Genomic DNA, 12,683 nt, shown 5'->3' with positions numbered 1-12,683 from the left:
TGTTCAGGATGATTTTCTAAATTTCCATTCATTATTTCATCCATAAATTTTATGATTTTATTTCTTTATGGCTGAATACCTTCCATTGTGTGAACTTATCACATTTTAAAAAATATATTCATCTGGGCTGGAGAGATGGCTCAGTGGTTAAGAGCATTGACTGATCTCCCAGAGGTTCTGAGTTCAAATCTCAGCAGCCACATGGTGGATCTGATGCCCTCTTCTGGTGTGTCTGAAGATAGCTACAGTGCACTTAGACATGATAAATAAATAAATTTTTAAAATATATTCATCCATTGGTGGACATCTATGCTATTTCAAATTTTTGGTTATTATGAATAGAGCAGCAATGAACATGGTTGAACAAGTAATGTATAGTATAGTGTGGTGTAGTGTAGTGTAGTATAGTATAGTGTAGTGTAGTATAGTGTAGTGTAGTGTAGTGTAGTGTAGTGTAGTATAGTATAGTGTAGTGTAGTGTAGTGTAGTATTCTATTGTATAGTAGAGTACAGTAGGATGAGCACCCCTTGGGTATATGCCCGAGAGTGATATAGCTGGATCTTAGGTAGGTAGATTCCCATCTTCCTGAGGAACCACCACACTGATTTCCACAGTGGCAGTGCAAGTTTGCACTCCCTCCAGCAATGGAAGCGTCTTCCTCTTACTCCACATCCTCACCAGCATGAGCTGCTGCTTGTTTTATTGATCGTGACCATTCTGACTGGTACAAGATGAAATTTCAAAGTAGTTTTGATTTGCATTTCTCTGATGACTAAGGATATTGGACAGTTCTCTAAGGGATTCTCAGCCATTTGTATTTCTTTCTTTTTCTTTTTTTTCTTTTTCTTTTTTTTGGAGCTGGGGACTGAACCCAGGGCCTTGCGTTTGCTAGGCAAGCGCTCTACCACTGAGCTAAATCCCCAACCCCCCATTTGTATTTCTTATTTGGAGAATTTCCTGTTCAGATCTGCACCCATTTTTTAATTGGGTTGCTTATTTTCTTGATGTCCAGTTTTTTCTTTCTTTACATACTTTAGATATTTAGTTATTAGATCTCTATTGTTGGTAAAAACCTTTTCCCATTCCGTAATCTATTGTTTTGTCTGACTGATGGTGTCCTCTGTTATACAGTAGCTTTTCATGGGGTTCTAGCTATGAACTATGTTATGTTGTCAGTGTCTGTGCTAATAGTGCTCTGTTCAGAACACTGTTTCCTGTGTTAATGAGTTCAAAGCTGTTCTCCATATTCTTGCCTATCAGGTTCAGTGTATATGGCTTTATGTTGAGGTCTTTGCTTCATATGGAGTTTGGGCAGTGTTGTAAATATAGATCTATATGGATTCTTCCACATGCAGGCAGCCGGTTTGACCTCTTCCATTTGGTGAAGAAGCTGTTTGTTTGCTTGCTTCTGTTTTTTGTTTTATTCTGTTTTTGTTTTTGTCTTCCTCACAGTGGGTGGTTTGACCCATGGGAATTGATGTTCTTCCAGAAAGAGATGACAGAAAAAGAAAGATCAGGGACAAAGGCATGAGAGGGGAAAGAGTAGCCCATAGATAAGACATCAGATAGGAAAGGCACAGACAGGGCAGGAAGGTGCCGCGCACCAGCTACTGGAGAGGGCTGGAACCCTGCAAAAAGATGGGCAGGGCTGGACGCTCAGCACTAAGACCGGTACACACGACTTCACGACACTAGGTGGCGCTGCATGCCGGCTCATGGATAACAGTCGCTGGTTTTCTTTTCAAAAGTGAAGTCAAGGTGATCAGGCTCTGCTGAGGTTTCACATCAGTGGAGAAGCTACCAGAGGGGCTGTGGCTGGCTCAAGTGCACACGAGTGTTGACACAAAGGTGTTGAAGCAAAACTAGGCTCCTAGCTTCTGTTCTTGGCTTTCACAGGATCTAGATAAATGGCCGGCAGAATCCTGAGTCAGAAGGCAGCCTGAAGGATGCTCAGGCCCAGACTATCAGCCCCAATCAGTTTTCAGTGTTGCCCAACGTGAAGTCAGATTTCTTGTGTCCCCCTTCCCAGCACCTTCCCACCACACTTCACTCAGGTTCTCACAACGTCTTCTATCCTCAGTCACACTGTTAACTATGAGTCAAGGGACTCCTCCATTAGTATTGCCCCGGGAGTCCAACTGCCCTTTGCCCTGACAATGATCTCAGTTTTGGCCTGCAGAATTTCAACTGAGCTCATACCTGAGCCTGCATTTGTCAGTTTGGTTTGGTAAGTTAAAGGGAACCAGGCCACACTGTGCTTTGAGAAAGTGAGTTGACAACGTGTGTCCTGATGTTTCACTTCCTCTCCTCTGCAAGCTCGCTCTGCCTGCACTTAGTTACAACCTCCTGCCTCCCGGCCTTGGCTCAGACTTGCTGAAAATGGCATTTTGTCCCATGGTCAGTGGCTTCCCATGGTTAATAGATTTGATGTCTGAAGCTACTGTTGGCCTCCAGCCGTAAGGCCTGACCCTGCATCCGAAAGCTTTCGTTAAAAGAAGAAACGGGAGATGGGGAACACTGGTAATGTGTTTTCTGTGGGAGTGTGAGGTTGGGAGTTAGATCACAGAACCCATGTAAATGCCAGGCAGGCAATCCCAGGGCTGGGAAGGCAGATAGAGGTCCCCAGAGCAAGTCGGCAAGCTAGACTAACCAGTATTGGTGGGTTCTGCGGTCAACTGGGAGATGCTACCTCAATGATTTAGGTAGAAAGAGATCAAGTAAGACTTAACATTGTTGTGGTTTGCCCTGGAGTTATCTGTATTTTGAAGCTAACTCCACTGCCCCAAGGACAGCTTTCTAGTCAGTACTCAGGACTCAGGTGACTTCACCAGAACCTTCTCCCATTTAAATTTTAAAATACAGGTGAGGGCAGGAACAGGATAGAAGGAGGTCTGTCATTGGATGAGAAGGAAGGATGGGCAGGAGAGAAGTTTGAAGGAAGAGGGGGAGACAGAAATGGAAAGGAGGAAAAGAAGAGGGAGAGGGAGAGAAGCCATGGCAGGTGACGTTAAGATTCCGCTCTGTGTATTTATAGATTGTTATTAATGTTCTTAAGGGATGGGTGGTACTGGGCTTTGTGTGTTTAGGTGGGCAATTATATCTTATCAATTGGGTCAAAGGTTATTGTGTTGTGTGTTCTTTCGTGCGTAGATTTAAGTATAATGGAGTGTGGGGCGGCTGGTCTGGGCCACCACGGAGTTGGGATGTGTGTTTCTGGCATGGAAACCTCTTGGGAACTGGATAGGTAGAGAGATTGCTGGTGGCTCAGAGAGAGGCCTTTGGCAGTGTGATAGGGGATGGAGCAGAGCGGGTGAGAGGCTTTGCTAACTGAGAATTAAGACATCCAGCAGATATCTTGGGGCACTGAGGTGCCGAACCTAGCAGGGATAAAAGACAACCTTACTTTTTAAAATTTTTTTTATATTTTTACAACAACATAACATCAATATCGGGTGCACACGTGCATACATACACATGTGTGAACATACACACACATCAATCTGTTTTAATCTTGCTTACTGTAACTTTACAACATGTGAGTGAGTGTGTGTGTGTGTGTGAGAGAGAGAGAGAGACAGACAGAGACAGAGACAGAGACAGAGACAGAGACAGACAGACAGACAGACAGACAGACAGACAGAATGCTGTGCATAGTTTGGCAGTTTTTCTTCTAAAGCCAGAGTTCCCGTGGGTGACCCATCTTTACCTCCAGCATGGAATTTCCTCGAGGGACCCCGATGCCAATGTCCTCATTATACAACCTTTGCTTAATTACATTCCCCCTTCTAGACGGGAACTCTTACAAAGGGTCTGAGCTGTGTTTTTGCCACCTACAATAGGGATGTGGCTCTGAGAGGGCTGCAGGGTCTGATGGTGCAGGGCAGAAGCCCAGGCTGGTGTTTTGGAGAGAGCCCTACTGGGCACTAGGATACATGAGCATCTGTCTGGAACCATGTGTTTTGTTTGTACAGAATGGCCTTAGCAATGGAATGGCCTGCCAGGAGAGTCAGCCGGAGCCACAGTCCCCGATCTGGAAGAGGGAGTGTGTGTGAAAATGAAGATATCATCGGTTCAGTCTCAGTTCCCAGCTTTGGAAAACATGAGGGTGCATTTCCCGTGGACAGATCACTCAGGGCCTTTATTTTACCTCTGTCAGAGCAATGCCAAGTGGGGAAAAATGGACTCCTGGCCAGCTGATGCTACATGGAAGGCCGTGCCAGATGCTGGAATGGCAGGTCCTTGGATACACCAACTTTGCATTGTGGCTTCTAGGACTAGTAGTTCAAAAAAAACCTCTCTCTCTCTCTCTCTCTCTCTCTCTCTCTCTCTCTCTCTCTCATAACCAGCCCCATCAATGTGTGCTGATGGAAGTTTTTAACTCTGTAGTGCATGGTGGGAGAGCTTTTGAGTCATTAGGATGTTAATTTTTCCACAAAAGGGGGAATGCAATACCTATTATTTCCTTATTCATAGAGAGACACAGTAAATAAATAAATCCAAATAAGTGTTTTTTCCCTAACTCATATTGAAATAAAGAATACTTAAGATGTGCCACCTTTCAGCAGTGTTCCAGACTGGACAACAAAAAAAGGGCAGCTGTCTGTCCCTGTAGGAAGCTGGGACTCTGACAAACAGGAACAAGGCTACAATCTTCCTACAGCCTCGGCTCCATCGTTCAAGCCATGCCTCTTCCGGAAGAGGAAAAATCCTTCCTGGTTGTGGGGAGCTGAGCCAAAGTACAGTAGAAAGCAGAAGAGGTCGGGAGGCCTGAGCATGGGGAATGTTCTGCAGCGTTTGAAGTTGCTTCAGCCTGAGATGGAGGGGCCACCAAAAGTGACTCTGGGGATAAACCTAAAAACTACAAAGCAGATATATGAATGAGTGTGGTGTCGTATCATCCAAAGACAACACTGGGACATCCGATCTGCTCATGAATGGGTAGACTGCCTGCACCTTCCAGACAAGCCACGGCAGGCTCCTGTGCACAGGAGGAAATGCTGGCCCATGAATCAGGAAGTCAGCCAGACGCTTTCCCCATCCTTGTCAGCCTCGCTGTGATGAACAGCACTATGTCAGCAGAACAGTGAGTTCAGCAGGAGAGCAGAGGTTCTGACCCTTCTGACCTCCCCAGATCACAGAACACAGTATTCTCCAGTGGAGGACAAGTGACATGCATTGGCCACAGGCAGAAAGTGGGAAGGAAAAAAAAGCCATCGACAGGATAGTCTATCTTCCCCTGCAGTCCAAACTCTTGTATGTTTTTGGTCTTTAATTTTGCTTATTGGAGTGTGTGTGTGTGTGTGTGTGTGTGTGTGTGTGTGTGTGTGTGTGTGTGTGTAGGCATGTGCATGTGAAATTAAGGTATGGACTGTGCCTCCTCCAAATGTGTTGAGATAATCTTCAACATGATGGTGATAGTGTTGGGATGGGATCAGAAAGTGTTAGGGGAAGCAATATTTGACTAATTGGAATTATACTGTCCTGGTTTCATTTCCACTGCTGTAATAAAATGTTCTGACGAAAAGAAAGTCAGCAGAGAAAGGAGAAGTTAGGAGCTCTTTTTGGTCTTTTAGAGACTGCAGCTCAGTTTCTAGCACCAATGTTGAACCTTGTACAACCATGTGGGGCTCCCGCTCCAGGGAATCCAATGCCATCTTCTGGTTTCTGAACCAGCCCCATACACATAAATAAAAAATAAAATAAAAAGACAACTGCCCCACAGATATACCCAAAGGCCAGCCCCATGCAGACAGGCTCACTGAGACGCTCTTCCCAAGTGATTCTTTGTTGAGTTGACAAAGTTAAGCACCACACCATCTAAAAAGCAGGAAATCTGCTATTTCTTAGCCTTCAGACCTGAGCAAAATGGACTCCTTTTGCCTGTAAGCTTCCTAGTCCAAGGTACTTTGTCACAGTAGACCAAACAGACTAGGAGAGTGCGTGTGTGTAGATTTTGAACCTCACTTTCTCCTCTCATTGAGCATTGCACTTGAGGAACAGAAAAGGCCTTCTGTGCACGGATGCTCTAAGGAGACTACTGACTAACTTAGAATGACCAAGTCTGTACTACACACATACTGCCAAGCTTTGTGGAGTAAACGAGGATGCTCTCCATAACAGACTACAGCTGAGCTATTTGCTCTGGCTTCCCAGTCTGCTCTAAGGAGCTCATCACAATCGCCTGGAGTGGGAGACAGACCGTTTGTCCTGGCTGATTTCTGTTGCTGTGACATGCCCCAGCCACCCCAGGTCACACAATCCATTCCAGGGAAGTCAAAGCCTGCAAGAGCCATTAGGCCCTAAGGAGCAAGGGGCACAGCCTGTTTTGCAAATGTAAGCAATAATGTGTTTCCTGAAAATGTACGGCTGTGTGTCCAGCTATGAAAAGGGTCTGTTCAGCTTTCGATGGTTTCTTCTATGACATTACTTACGCTGGTAGAACAGTAACGGATGAAACGAATATCTGTGTATTGCTCATCTAGCATGCAAGGCCCCCTCGAGCTAAGATTCTGGGTTTGCACTCTTTATCAGGTGCCACTTTAGAGCATCCACTGTCCATCTTTAAGTCCCACCAAAGATATGAAGCCAAATGCATATGCCTCGGGGCTAGTATGCAGCTCAGCTGGTAGGGTGTGCGGCAAAATTCAGGAAGCCCTAGCTTTGATCTCCACAACCTCATAAACCAGTTCTAAGTTTAAGTTCTAGGATGACGCCTGTAAGCCTAGCATTGGGAAGGTGGATGCAGGAGGCTCAAAAGTTCGAGACTATCCTGGCTGCATAGCAAGTCTAACTCCAGCCTGGGCTATGAGAGCCCATGTGCTGAATGGCTGTGATAAGCAAGGCTTTATTATGGGTGCCTTAGAGGGAAGAAAAAGAGTCGTCAAACAGGGTATGCCTACTTACAGATGAACACTGGAGTTCTCAGCTCCTTACAGCTGACAATTTCTTCCTACTCCCAATGGTCAGCCCCACAAACTACATTCTGTTTGTCTGCCTGCATCTGCACAGCCCCGCACACATGGGGAAGTCAGAGGACAGCTTGGAGAGGTAGATTCTGTCCTTTTGCTGTGTGTGACTTGAGAATCAAACTCAGGTCCTCAGGCGTGGGGGCACTCTCCTTGACTCACCGAACCATCTTCCTTCTGATCCGAGTAAATATCAGTGGGAGGTTTTGTTCTTATTGGCCTACTGTTGGTTTTGCTTTAAGATTTATTTATTATAGATGAGTGCACTGTCGCTGTCTTCAGACACACCAGAAGAGGGCATAGGATCTCATTACAGATGGCTGTGAGCCACCATGTGGTTGCTGGGAATTGAACTCAGGACCTCTGGAAGAGCAGTTGGTGCTCTTAACCACTGAGCCATCTCTCCAGCCCCAGTCTACTGTTCTTATTCAGTCTAAACCATTCCTTCCTGTACATAGCTGTCTCAGCTGTCATGCTACTCAGAGGATGGTCTGCTCACTTAGGATGTGACCTTCCTCAGCAGGTTAGTATTTTAAATTAATGCCAACTTTTATTGGGAACTGAATTTCTACCATGGGGCAAACATAATCCAGATAACAGAACTAAGTAGCAACATATTCCTCATCTGGACTGAGTGTTTAGTGAACAGTAGCTCTCTTTTTATACAGAACTCCATTTTCTGTGGTTTCAGTGCCCCTTGGATGGCTACGGTAAGAAAGTATTAAGTAGAAAGTTCCAGAAAATAAATAATTCATACATTTTAAGTAATTGTGTATTATATTACCACAATTGCTCTAGTTTTATATTAATCTGTTAATTTTTTTAAAAAAATAACATATTTATTTATATTTTATGTCGATTAGTGTTTTGCTTGCAAGTTTGATCAGTGTACCATGTGCATGCAGTCCCTATAGAGACCTGAAGAGGGCAGAAGATCCCTGAAACTGGTGTTAGAGATGGTTGTGAGTCACCATGGGAACTGGTTCTCTGCTGCTTTTAACTGCTGAGCCATCTCTCCAGCCTCATCTAATTCTTGTATTGTTACCTATTTTATGTCAGCTTTGTGTAACTTTAATTTTTTAAAAAAGCCTATTTTAAATGATGGTCCTTAAATGCTTTAACCTTCCTTGTAACACACCACATAGTGAAAAAGAAAGGATACGGGGGAGTGGACCTGTTTGGAAAGGCTCTTTAGAACCTTTCTCCCATCTGTGTCTGTGTTGTCTGGAAATCGGCAGTTCAGGTCACAGGTTAGCAGCGGCAGCTCGATCCACTCACAAACACCTCATGGATACACCAGCAGTCCAGGTCAGGGTAGCCACACAGATTGACAGTGCTGATGTGACCTAGCAGAGGCAGCCAGGCCTCAGCCTCAGCTCGAGTCCGCAGGAGGAACCAACAGGAACACCAAGAGAAGTCCTCGGCTGTGCCTGTCTCAGGGAAGCAAAGATCATCAAACACTCGAGACACGAGTGTTGCACAGATATCTGTATGAGCAAGCTGTACAGATTCATCGCTCCCTGGAGTCCTATTTATACCTTCCAAACATCACGTGTCCTCCATGGGTCTTGCCGTAGCACTGGTCTTGCATGTGCCTCAACACATGTACCCAATCAGCCTGAGTCTTTGGAAGCAGCAACAAACTGCCACATCACTGAAAGGTTTTTTGGGGTGCGTTTCTTACTATGGAATCTCCACAAATGCAGCTCAAGTATGCAATATAAGGCAGACCAACACATGCACGTCACTAGCAAAGAATCCTTCATCACGTGTCCTTTCACATACTTTAGCAGAACACCCTCTCTCTTGTGTCTGCTTCAGCGAAACGTTCCTTCCTGAGTCTGCCTTAGCCTTTCAGCTGTGTCCATGTTAACACCATCCAACCGACTTTCCACAGAACCCTTACACTTCCACTTCAGCTTCGTTATAGGCATTGGGTCTAGAAACAAATACAGTTAAGGCTAAAGTTCAGTTCCAAGGAGTCTTGAATGAATCCTGAAGATGGGGAGGGGGCTGGGGCACAGTTGTTGTAAGGTGGGGCGGGGCTGGGGCACAGCTGTTCAGATTGCTGCTGTAAGGTGTCTACCAAGAAGGTGGCTTTTTCCTGTTTCCTAGGATTCCTATTCTCTGCATTCACAGCTACACAGAGGTAAGAGCCACTCGCTGTACCTGCAAAGACTTGAATGCAGCTGGCACCTGAGACTTTGCATTAGTGACTTTGCCCCTGCTGTGATGAAACCCACTATGGTGGTTTGAATGAGAATGGCCCCCAGAAGCTCACACAGTTGGATGGATTAGCAAGTGTGCCTTGTTGGTGAAAACAACTCTGGGGGTAGGCTTTGAGGTTTCAAAATCCCATACTAGGTCCAGTTCTTTAACTGACAGCGGATCAGGCAGTAGCTTTCAACTTCTCCAGCACCATGCCCGCCAGGTCTGCCACCATGTTCCCCACGATGATGACAGTAGACGAAACCTCTGAATTGTAAGCCAGCCCCAATGGGATGCTTTCCTTTAAAAGAGTTGCGTTGTCTCTTCACAGCAAGGGAACAGTGAAGGTGACAATGACCGTAAGGAAAAGAGTTCGTTTGACTTAGGGTTCCAGAGGGCTGGAGTCCATAATGGTGAGGCACAGCATGCTGGCAGGAGCTGACCATACTCTTCGCATCACGTGGTGGGAACAAGGCTAAGCCATCAAGGCCGCCTCTAGTGGTGCACTTCCCTAAGCAAGAGTGTACCTTCTAAAGGTTCCATAGCCTCTCTCCACACAGGAACCCCACCTGGGGACCAAGTGTTCAAATACATGAGCCTCTAGGACATTCCTCATTTAAACAGCACACTTGGCACCTCAAGGAAAATCCCTAAACGTGTCTTCCTTCATGTGATACCAAACACGATCCACTTGAATAATTCATTTATTTATAGACAGGGTTTCTTATATCCTCAGCTGGTCTTAACTTGCTATGTAGTTAAAGATAACCTTAAATTTCTGAACCCCTAGCCCATTGGTTCTCAACCTGCAGATCTTTGGGGCCTGTACGGTCCTTTCACAGGATTTGGATATCAGATACCCTGCATATGAGACACTTATGACTCATAACAGTAGAAAATTATAGTAGCAATAAAATAATTTTATGGTCGGGGAGTCACTACGACATAAAAAAAAAAAGTATTAAGGGCTGCAGCATTAGGAAGGTTGAGAACCACTGCTCTAGCCTTTACCTCAAGTGTGAGATCAGAGGCCTGTGTCACTGTGCCCAGCTTCTGCTGGGGACTGAACTCAGGGCTTTATGTATGCTGGGTAAATACTCCACCAACAGATTGACATCTCCAGCGCTGAATATGGTTTTAAGAAAAGTAACTAAAAGTACATTGCTCAGTCTAGATATCACATTGGTGCATACGTTTTTTTGCTTTGCTCAGCAGATTGCAATTTCTTTCTTTCTTTGTTTTGTTTTGTTTTTCCAGACAGTGTTTCTCTATGTAACAGGTCTGGCTGTCCTGGAACTTTTTAGCGGACCATGTTGACCTAAAAACGTCACAGAGATCTGCCTGCCTTTGCCTTCTGAGTGCTGGGATTAAAGGTATGCACTACCATGAGTGGCTCAGCGATTTCTTAATATTGGGAATTAGTGAAAGTCTTATTCAGACAATGAAAGTAAACTGTTAAGCCTGCACTTTCCCTGCAGAGAATATGGTCAAAAACATCGGTGTAGGCGTGTTTTAATGAGCAGTCATGCATGTTTAATGGGTAGCCCTCTTTTCTGGTTTCGCCGAGTCTTCCATTCAGTGTTGGATGCAGGTCAGGGTTATCACCAGCCGTATGAGTCCCTGCTTCATGAACACAAATTCATACTCTGTATACTATTACCTTGGATGGTGGAACAGGAGTTAATAAGCAGTCAGAAAGTTGGACCATGATGTCTCACTCTCCAGAGGAAGGAGTGCCTGTGTGTATACTCCCTGAATGTATCTGTGTTCATGCACACTCATTCATACAAGCATGAGCATGTGTGCATGCACACAAACAGATCACACATTTGGATGACGGGAACTTCTCAAGGGAGAGGATGTAAGACACATTCCTTAACTATGCTACAGTGCTAGTCTAAAATATTCTCTTAAGATAGGAAAAGGGCAAATTCTATAATCCATTTGATATCTAGTAAGGGGCCAAAGGACTGGAACGTTACTAAAACAAAGGGATCCTTGACTTTAACAATTGCCTTCTGTTGCAGTAACTAGGGTCATAATTGCCAAACCACTGGTGACCAAGAAGTCATCATTCAGTCAGAGTAGTCTAATCTGAGTCCAACCAATAATGAGGACATGTTGTCTCCCACAGAAACAGACTTTGCTTTTTGATGTACAAAACAAGAGAAACACTGTTTGCAAGAGGCCCAGAATATGTGGCATGGTTTTATAAGGTTCTGGTTGAGCTTTGTCCAAACACACGAGTCACCCCATACTCCTCCCCATACCTAAAGCACGTTCTAAGGCCAGAACTAATTATACTTAATGTAAGGACAGAGTATAGGTTCTGAAGGAAAAAAAAAAACAAGTAAAATTCATTCAATGTTCCCCTAGAAGCACATGAACAGACAGACCACATCTAGCTCGCCCAAGTTGCTCTAACAGCAGCAATTACCAGTGTGCCTTGAATGCTGTCTTCAGGTGATGGCGACTGGTGTTCCTGGAAGTCAGCCTTACAATACCCTAGAGAAGCTCTGTTTCCACACAAATGGATATGGGGGTGGGGTCAGGGATGCTGAGGTGTTGGGGGCTGAGGAGATGGCTCATCCGTGAAGTTCTTATCACAGAAGCATGGGAACCTGAGCTAGAGACAGTGCAGTGGTTTGAATGGGATGTCTGCCATGGTCCTGGGCATTTGAAAACCTGGTCGGGTGGGTGGTGCTGTTTGGGTAGGCTTGGGAGGTGTTGCCTTGCTGGAGGAAGTACACCACTGTGGGTGGGCCTAGTTCTGTTTCCTGCTTGCAGTTCTGATAGGAGCCCTCAGCTGCCACTCCAGCTGCTATGGCTGCCTCCTGCTGCTCCTGCTCCAACAGGACAGACTCTTAGCCCAAATGAACTCTTTCCTCTGTAAGTTGCCTTTGTCACCGCCTTTGAAATGTAATTAAATCAGGTGGACGGATCTGGGGAGCTCATTGGCCTGCCAGTCTGGCCTCCTTGGCAAGTCTCAAAAATTAAAAGACGGATAGCAAGGGAGGAAAGCTTCTGATGATCTCCACATACACCTGCATGAATGCACGCACGTGCTCGAGCACACACACAGATACATGGACATACAGACACACACACGCATGCATGCACGCACGCACGCACATTCATGCCCAGTGCTGATTAAAGGTTCTAGAAGATGCTTTCACACTGTCTCCTACTGGCTTGTGGTCTCCAGGGAGCCTTTGATTTATCCTTGGCATTTGCTTACTGTCTATGAGGAAGTGAAGATGGGAGGGGAGCAGACACAATACAACTGCAAACGGGACATTGAGGAGGATGGTGGCAGGCCTGAAAGCTGATGGGACAAGTGTCAGTATGTACCGGGGACAGGTTTCCCTGGGGCTGCAGGGCAGTGGCGTGACCTCAGGGAGGGTATGGGCAGGGAGGGACTACAGAACAAAGGCACAGCAGATGGATGGGGGACAGCTTCATACACCTTCTGACACCAGAGACTAGGCCACTAACAAGAGACAAGTTGC

The sequence above is a fragment of the Rattus rattus genome, chromosome 6, assembly GCF_011064425.1.
Source record: "Rattus rattus isolate New Zealand chromosome 6, Rrattus_CSIRO_v1, whole genome shotgun sequence".
Taxonomy (NCBI): Eukaryota; Metazoa; Chordata; class Mammalia; order Rodentia; family Muridae; genus Rattus; species Rattus rattus.
Note: the sequence above shows the minus strand (reverse complement) of the source record.